The sequence below is a fragment of the Photinus pyralis genome, unplaced genomic scaffold (assembly GCF_008802855.1).
Source record: "Photinus pyralis isolate 1611_PpyrPB1 unplaced genomic scaffold, Ppyr1.3 Ppyr1.4_unclustered_Scaffold6279, whole genome shotgun sequence".
NCBI lineage: Eukaryota > Metazoa > Arthropoda > Insecta > Coleoptera > Lampyridae > Photinus > Photinus pyralis.
Window position 1 is genome coordinate 5,550 of NW_022171934.1, and position 9,493 is coordinate 15,042.

Here is a 9,493-nt window from a genome sequence, read left to right on the forward strand (position 1 = left end):
TTAAAATTATCGATTAGTAAAGATTAAATCGTTCATAAGCGAATCGTAGGTAAATAAACAATTATTAGGCAGTTAACTTTAAATGCAACAGTAAATAGTTTACTTTTGTGTGAAAGTAACCATTTTATTTTCTTTGTGTATCTTATTTTGGCCTTTCGTCTTCAGTGTTACAACAACTATAGAACCACATCGACAACAACTGCTACCTAGATATAACTATCCTCGACCATCGATCATGCCAAAAGATTAGGTACCATTTAATCAGTAAAAGGCGTAGAAATCAGCTGATAAAGTTGGAGGTAGACCAAATTTCCAGAAGTGATAAGGAGAGACAAGACAATACAACAATAACTTTAAATACACCTACATCTGAAAACCAATATTGTGACAACCCAGAGAACAGCTCTTATGATGTGGAACCTCCTCGGGAACCTCTTATTAAAGAAGAATGTACTGTAGCTGTGCATGATGGTGTTGATTATGATGGACATGCTTCCTTGTCAGATTCAGATTTGTCCGAGGGCAGTTTACATCCATCTGCGAATGAATTTGTTACAACTTCATGTCCCAATGATGAAAATTTGAGAAAAGAATTGTCTGAATTTGTAATTCAATGTAATGTTACACACGCAACTGCAAATAAATTATTGCATATATTGAGGCGCCACGGACACGATTTACCTTCGGATGTTAGAACATTATTGCGAACTCCAAGAGCTACGACATGTAATTATTTGACCAAATTAGCTTGTGGAGGACTGTACGCTCATCTAGGACTGGCCAGTGGAATCCAGTACTCATTAAGAAGATTTTTTATAGATATACCAAAAATAATTAAAATTGACATCAACGTTGACGGCTTACCTTTGTGTAAAAGTTCATCAAATCAATTTTGGCCTATTTTAGGTTCAATAGTGGCAGACTTTTATACTAAGCCGTTTGTGATTGGCGTCTACTTTGAAAAAAAAAACCGGCAGATGCAAATGAGTATCTTAAACCCTTTGTTGAGGATTATTTACAAGTGTCAACAAACGGTTTAACAATGAATGGGGTACAAGTAAATGTAAAATTAAATGCTATAATATGTGATGCTCCTGCTAAGGCCTTTGTATGTGGTATAAAAGGCCATTCTGGATACTTTGGTTGTGGTAAATGCACCCAAGAAGGCGATTTCATTCAAAACAGGGTGGTGTTTCCTGAAGTGAACAATCCACTGAGAATGGACACTACATTTAAACGCAAAACCCAACCTGAACATCACATACGAGAGTCATGCTTAGAAAAATTAGGCTTGGAATGGTTTCACAGGTGCCACTTGATTATATGCATCTAGTGTGCCTCGGTGTAACAAAACGTCTTCTGCAATTTTGGGTTAAAGGTCGAGCCAATATTAGATTAAAAGAAGTGGACTTAATTTCCGAATCTTTTGTTAATATGAAAAAATCTATAACTGTTACGCCCCCTCGCACCCACACACAAACACGGGGTACGCCAAGTGCGCCACCCCACGCCAAACGTAGCAACCCCGCTAAAGTAACAGGTGCACGCGCACATGTTCCTACCCCATCTACAGACGCCCCCGCACGCGCTACAAGAAGCGGCCGACAGAGAGCACTGTAAGGAACGCCAACCCTCACAACACTAGCCACCCCAGTATAACCGTCATCAAGAAACTTCTCATCGGCAAGAAGAGCAACAGGCTACACAGTTGGGTTTACTCTTTAACTAATACCTGGGTCTCTGCCTTCATAAGCCATCGACGTTGCACATCTTTCCGTAAGATTGCCACGGTAACGATTGGTAGTAAGGGAGAGACTGCTCCTCAGACGTGATCGCGGTATCGTGTGTTTCCTTGTGTTTTACGAACTTATAAACTTCTTTAGTGTTGTAGGTGTATATATTTCATTAGTGTTAAGTAGTGTTACGTGTATATAATAAAACTCTAACCGCTAGCCTAAATTCGAATTATTAATCACCGACCCAACCCCACCAACATAACTAAGGAATTTGCCAGGTTACCTAGAACTCTTTTAGAAGTAGATAATTGGAAGGCTACTGAATTTCGCCAATTTTTACTATATTCTGGACCAATTCTCTTGCTAAATAGATTACCTAATATTTATTACGAACATTTTGTTTCTTTAAGTGTTGCCTTAAGAATCTTAATTGATTCAGAATTATGTTTTAAGTTAAACAAATACGCAGAATCCCTACTAGTGTGGTTCGTTAAATTCTATGGAGATTTATATGGAGAAGAGTTTCTGTCATATAATGTACACAATTTAATACATTTAGCTGCAGACGTTAAAGAACTGGGATCACTTGACAAATTTAGTGCGTTTAAGTTTGAAAACTTTATGCAAGAAATTAAACATAAATTGCAAAACTCGGGTAACTATTTGCAACAATTTGTAAATAGGTTACGTGAAGAAATGTGTCTTTCTGTAACTTATGAGAACTCTAAGAAGTATCCTATTATTTTTTACTGTAAAAATAATGTACAAATAGTTGATTATATTCAGTTTGATGGGTTTACTATTTCTAAATCTAAATATGATAATTGCATTTTATTACATAATGGTATGTATGGTATTGTAAATGACATTACTGTAATTGACAATAACTGTGAATTATGTATAAATCGGTTTAGTAAATCCGAACCATTTTTTAGCTTACCCTGTGATTCTCGAAAACATGGAATTGCTATCATAGATTTAAAAGAAATTCAAAAAGTAACAATTTCAGTAAAAAGCATTAAAAGGAAATGTATAATGTTCGATTACTCTAAATATAAATATGTTTTTTTGCCATTGTTACATTCTGATTAGATCACTTAAATTTTATTTCACTTTTATTTGTTTGAGAGAAATTGGAAAATCCTTATCAGCTATTTTTGATCATCCAGTACATACTTTTACGTTTACATTATACGAATGTTATATGATTTCTCTTATATTTGTGATTGTCATCTCTTAACTAATCAATACCAGTCATAAATATTGACAAACATTATCATAATGCGAACCACATTGTTTTTAAGAATTGAAAATGGCCTATGCAGTTGTATCATTCACGAGAACGGACGATGTAGAAGAAGAAGACTGCACTACCTCGGAAATTCCAATGGCATGGTTATTTGAAAATAACACCAAATGTTGGTGGCCGTCACATAGCAAAAATGTAGGATCACTAATTTCTAGAAATGTATCACCAAATATACAAAAGTGGAGTATTGAGCATGATATAGTTGTGGAGGCAGTGGGTGGTAATAATATGACAGCATTTTTTACATAAGTAAACAGTACAGTAAATAGGCTAGGAGAGTTCTAGGCCACTTTTGGTCGAAATCCCATGTTATTTCTTATGGGAATTTCTAAGGTTCATTTGGGTGTTTTTGGAGCAGTTTGGATGTGCGCATGCGCGCCCCGCCCCTTTGCGCAGGCGTCTGCGCAGGCGTCATTTGGACGCCATCTTGGAATCCTCAAGTTCTTGGAATCCTCAAGTTCTTGGACGCCATCTTGGAATCCTCAAGTTCTTGGACGCCATCTTGGAATCCTCAAACTTCGACCCCTTCGTACCCTGAAATTTTTTTTAAATGGAACGGATTCGAACCGTCAACCATAGGATTACAAGTCCTATAGCATAACCACTGAGCTAATTAGACTATTATGGTATATTGCTTGGATAGTTGTATTTATATCGAAACTCCTGAAAATTTTTTTTAAATGGAACGGATTCGAACCGTCAACCATTGGATTACAAGTCCTATAGCATAACCATTGAGCTAATTAGACTATTATGGTATAATGCTTGGATAGTTGTATTTATAACGAACCTATTTTAATGGTACGGAGGCGCCATCTATTGGCGTTGTAATGCATATAGAGGTATATTTTCAACCGGCTCCCTCTATTAGATTGATGCGACATATAGGTATAGGGTAGGAAATTGTAATTTCAGGAGACAGGTGCGAGGTCCATCATTCTAACCTATAACCAGAACAGGGGTGGGTAGGTAAACAACAAAAACAAAATGTAGAGTGTTTTTATTTAGATCTGAAATATCGATTTGAAGTTTATTATTATAATTAAAGCGCTTACTTACATAAAATTTGTGGCGAAGAGAGCCTCGACGTCAGCAACGCCCATTTTAATGACCGCATTGTTATTCATAATTGGAAATCCCCCGCTCCGTTCTACACATAGGTATATATAATTAAAACGTAATACATGGTGGTTTTATACCTCGCTGGGTTTATCCCGCCGAAAATAATAGTAGTTTCTTGTTCTACAAATATACGGTTAAAACGTATAGTAATATACATGCAGGTTTACCTCGACTCCTCGCAAAAATGATTGCACATTTCTCGATCTAAAATAATAACTATTAAGTTGCGAAAGCAATAACAGAACAGAGTTCGCAGATGTCATTATTCTAATAATTGGTATGGAAAGTTTCAATCTTGCGATAGTGTTTATTTATAGCAGCGCGTGCTCGCGAATTTGATATGGTACTTTATCCCATTTCATTTCCATATCGACACCTATATACGGGTTTATTGTGTATGAATGCGTAAAGTGCGAAAATTCGTGCATCCGCAATCCGATTTCAATAAGTGTGTATGTGGATATATAGACAGGTGGCTGCTTATATACATCAGGTAAGCCCTTTTTCAATTTTTGGTTGCTTATAATTTACTTTTCTTAGGGATACGTGTCCATGCGCGCATAATTTGCAGTTTAATGAAAAGCGTGACATTTTATTGTATTTATTCAGCGATTATTTTATATGGGCGTTTATAAGTAATAAGCTGACAGCAGAAAACATAGTCTACATCAGAGTTGGACCGTAAGTATCAAAATTATTTTGTAATAAAAAGCCTACATTGATATCTTTTTTAGCCGATATCAAACCTCAATGGAGGATTGCCTTCATCATCATCATGGTTAAACGGTCGCAAGCGCCGTAGCTTTATTATTATAATACCTATATAATATCTTAGATTTATTGATGGGAAGTAGGTAGAGGATAATGCCGTTGCGATAAATAAGATAACATTGTGAATATTATGTATTACACCAACTTTAGCTATATCTATATTAAGAAAAGGCTTATCATATAACCTTCATATCAATTACAGCTATTAAGAAAAGTTTCGTATGGGGCTAAATCAATATTTTTCTTGAATCAAAGTTTATGTGCCGATAATACCTGTGATAAGGCAAGCTTCTTAAATCAAATTGATACACTTGGGGGCAGCACCTTCATAATACGTGTAAGCATACGATTTAAAACAGATGTGTTATTAATTCCTGCAATCAAAGTGCTAGGATATAAATTTTTATTACTCTAGTTAGAATAGTGCTGTTATATAAACTCTCACAAATTTTGTTAATTTTTCTTGGATTTAAGTTTATATGGTGATAATACCCGTGCTAAGGCAGGCTTCTTAATCCCGAACAGGATAGAGATGGACGTTGGGTGGGAGGAGGTGCCTCAAGACTTGTTTACGGGAGAAAGGAAGCTAACTTTATGTACTGTTAATATCTATGATACGACACGCTTCTTAAATCAAATTGATACACTTTGAGCAGTACCTTCATAATACGTGTAAGCGTACGATTTAAAACAGATGTGTTATTAATTCTAGCAATCAAAGTTATAGGATATAAATTTTTTATAGCTCGAGTTAATGTAATGCTATAGATTTCGCTGCTGTTTAAAGTTTAACAAGTTTTCGCAATTTTTCTTGGGAACTAAGTTTATGTGCTGATAATATCTGTGATAAGGCAAGCTTCTTAATTCCAAACTAGGATAGAGATGCTTCTGGCGCCTTAAGACTTTTTACGAGAGAAAGGATAACACCGTATAGCATTATGGATAAATACCTAACCACTGCATCTTATTATTTTAGGTAAGAGCTTAGAACACGGATACAATCATAATCTATGCAGTGGGGCGGATAAGAAAAACAGAACAAAATTTAACAGGTTTATTAATTCTAGAAAAAAAAAAATTCATTGAAGTATACATTATAATTGAAATGATAACACTTACATAGAACACCCAATAGGTGTGCTGGAGTTCCAGGTCTTTATAGACCTGGAACCTCTTTCCCCGGAAGAGGGCCTCCTCCACTTTTATGGAGCCGGGGATTGCTCCCCGACCCCGTAAAATCGCAACATGTTCCTAAATAAGAGCTAATTAAAATACGGTATATGATGCATGAAAAGTACTTACAGATCCATATTTTTGTATGAGATATGTTCGGAGTTCTCGTTCTACAAATATATATTTAAACGTGTGATAGATATGCGGTGTATTTACCATAGGCCGTCTGCAAAGGCCCGAAGACTATGACCGCACCTTGAGCTGAAAAATTACATACATTAAGTTTGATGAAAAATAGAAAAGAGCTCATTCTTACCCGCCATCCTCGTAACAAATGTCTATCAAACGATTTCTAGGAGGAGTTTTATTTATTGCTATCCATTTAGACAGGAAACCTGCACAGATTGCACAGCTATGTGACAAACGATGTCATAGGAAGCTTGATACAAAGGGGTATGCAGATAAACACGCAATAAAAATTTACATCCTTCACTCATTATATTCAATATCGCCATACCTCTATAGAACGTGATATTATATAGGTAAAACATTTGGTACAGGCCGGTGATAGATTTGTATTATTATCGATCAAAGCACCCTATTAGTTTAGAAAATGCGTACGTTGCGGGGGGGGTTCCCGAAGTCTGAAGACCTTCAAAAATTAGTATGCTCGCAGGTAGTGTATTATTTTAGAAGGAGGTCTACTTTGAAGGTGATACGATAAACTTGAATACATACTTTTCGTTTCATTGACCAATTCCATACACCTTTTGAGTATTACCTCAACCTATTCAAAAGCCGGCTGTTTCACTACATCGACTATCGTTATGCCCTGGAGATGAGTAGATTTTAAATTTTGCTATAACTAAAGTTTAACGATACCTATATTCTATTTACTCACGAGCTGCCGCCATTGATAATTTCGTAAAGCGTAGCTGATGAAATAATTAGCTTAAGATTACGACTCAAGGACACCTATATAGTTGCATTGTTTTAATAGGAAAAGTATAAATTCTTTCTAGAAATTTTGCGGGACATAATAGTTAGACTCGAGGATATATAGGTGCAAGACTAACAGGAAACCGTTAGAACTTGTAGGCGTTTAAGCCAAAGGTGTCATATTGATAACAATAGAACCGAAGAAGCGCGTTATCTATAAAATTGCATTGGATGATGTGACCGCTTTATACTGAATAATACTATAATTTTGATTTTACATAATCAGGTATTTGCGTAAAAGTGCTCGCCCGACAAGTATGCATTTTGTTATTTTGGAAATCAATATTCAGTGTTCCTTCGACGACATAATGTCAAGGGAAATCGATGTACAAGTCTTTAAAACAAGAAACGGATTTACCGAAAGAGCTTGCAATTTATAATGGAAAGCAGATGGCTTACAACGTCAAGCTACCTGGCTAATCCATAACCATCACGGAATTAAATGGGAGCATGGTCATACGCCATCCTACATGTTTCCAATTATACTTCGCCAGTTAATATCATCATCAGACCAAGTATACGTTAAAGGAAAAGAAAAAGCCGATTTCATTCAAAAAAACTCTATCGCAAAATGTCACCGAGGTGGAAGAAGAACCAGCTTTACCTAAATTAGAAGCATGTTGCTACTATCATGTACGCTCACTTTGTTGTTGCGCTTTATCTAACGTTTATTATATTTATAATACTCATGTAATTTAGTCATTTTCTAAATAAAACAACCAAATTCAATCATTTTTACTTTATTGCAATTGATACATCTTAATACGATTACATAATATGGGCTCCAAAACAGCTGCAATGCGTTCTATTTTACATTTGAAGCGGTACCTATCTAATGTGACAGTTTCCCACGGACCCTTTCTTGCTTCTCTGTAAGCATAGGACCAAGCTCGCAAGATATAAATTTTATTTTTTTTGTTTCATTGTGTCAAACCATACAAACGAGTCTGAGAATGAGCTTTTTAAGCAAAACTTGCTATTGTACAGCTCTTTTTTCTTCCTTCTGATTTTCTTCTTCACATTACTCTTTCTTTTATTCCGTTCCACACTTTCCTCTTCATCGCTTATATCTCGATATTACCATTTCTTCAATTCGTTTACATATTCTTCTCATGTACGGAGCTACTTAATTGATATCAGTATTGCTACAGTAAACGACTAACTGTCTCCTTTACGCCTTAAAACTTTCTCGGATGAGCTGTTTTCTACATTTCTTCAGCATCGAAGTGACCCATTATAGGTTCTCCTAATAGATCTTCAAGGTATATAGGATTACCAACCTTTAGCGACTTTAACAGTTTCGTAGATTAATTTGAAGTGTAGTCTCTTGCAAAAATTATCAGCCTCACTATAAATGTTTTCTATACCATTATCTACGGAGAACTTAGCCCTTTGTTACATATACGACCTTAGGTAATCTATATGTAGGGGAAATTTGCAATGTTTTAACCCAAATAGGTCCCGATATTTTCTTTATTATCTCAGGTAAAATATACTGTTCAAACCAGCCAGTCGTATGATCGTATCCAATTTCGTCACTTTCATATTCAAATTTCCCGCCGTTCTTGTTTTCCCAAACAATCTTCACTTTAAGTTTATCAAGAATTTGCGGTATTCTGCGTCGACATCTATCATCTTCACACATATACAGTTCTTTTCTGAATAATCTGCACAACACCTCTTTAATTTCTTTTCGCTCGGTAACGTAGACAGGGACAGGTTGAGGCTTTTTGGGAGGATTTTTAATCGAATCCTCGAGAATTTGCAGCATCATGTTAAAGATTCGTTCTTCTCTCTCGCCATAATTTTCCTGATAGCATTGTTGACAACAAGTTTCAAAGTCATAGTACTTTATCCCCTTTCTGTCTTTTCTTAAAGTACTTCCAACGCGGTATCCTTCTCTCTCGCAGCAAATTTCACATTTTTCCTTTAGCTCAGGTCGACAGTCGCTACAGTTACAAGGTCTTCCCCAATTACACGCTTTAGACATCGTTGAAGGGCTGCTCTTCTCGACAACACAACACCAAATGGTTTCTGTCCTCTGTTCTGAACCCCTTTATGCCTTTACGGAAAAGCGAGCTATGGGAATTAAAAGGATCACACCTCCTTTAGGTCAGTTAGCAAACCCCGCTGGAACAGTTGGCAAAGCCGTTAGATCAGATAGGTAGAGCCCTTGGATCAGTTGAAAAAGCCGTTGGACCGCTTTCGAACTGCTTTGAACCGCTTTCGAACTGCTTTGAACCATCTCTGAACCGCTTTCGAACTGCTTTGAACCGATATTGGATCGCTATGAACCACCTCTGAACCGCTTATGAACTGCTTTGAACCGCCTTTGGACCGCCTCTGAACCGCTTATGAACCGCTTTCGAGCTGTTTTGAACCG

General features: G+C 36.4%; 1 long non-coding RNA gene across 1 annotated transcript; it reads left to right on the top strand.

The window, feature by feature from the left end:
* The first annotated feature begins 4,414 nt into the window (after positions 1-4,414).
* On the top strand, positions 4,415-5,898 carry LOC116182616. Its single transcript, XR_004147571.1, has 3 exons — positions 4,415-4,660; positions 4,708-4,848; positions 4,902-5,898. It is a non-coding gene; the product is annotated as an uncharacterized LOC116182616 (long non-coding RNA).
* The last annotated feature ends 3,595 nt before the right edge of the window (positions 5,899-9,493 follow it).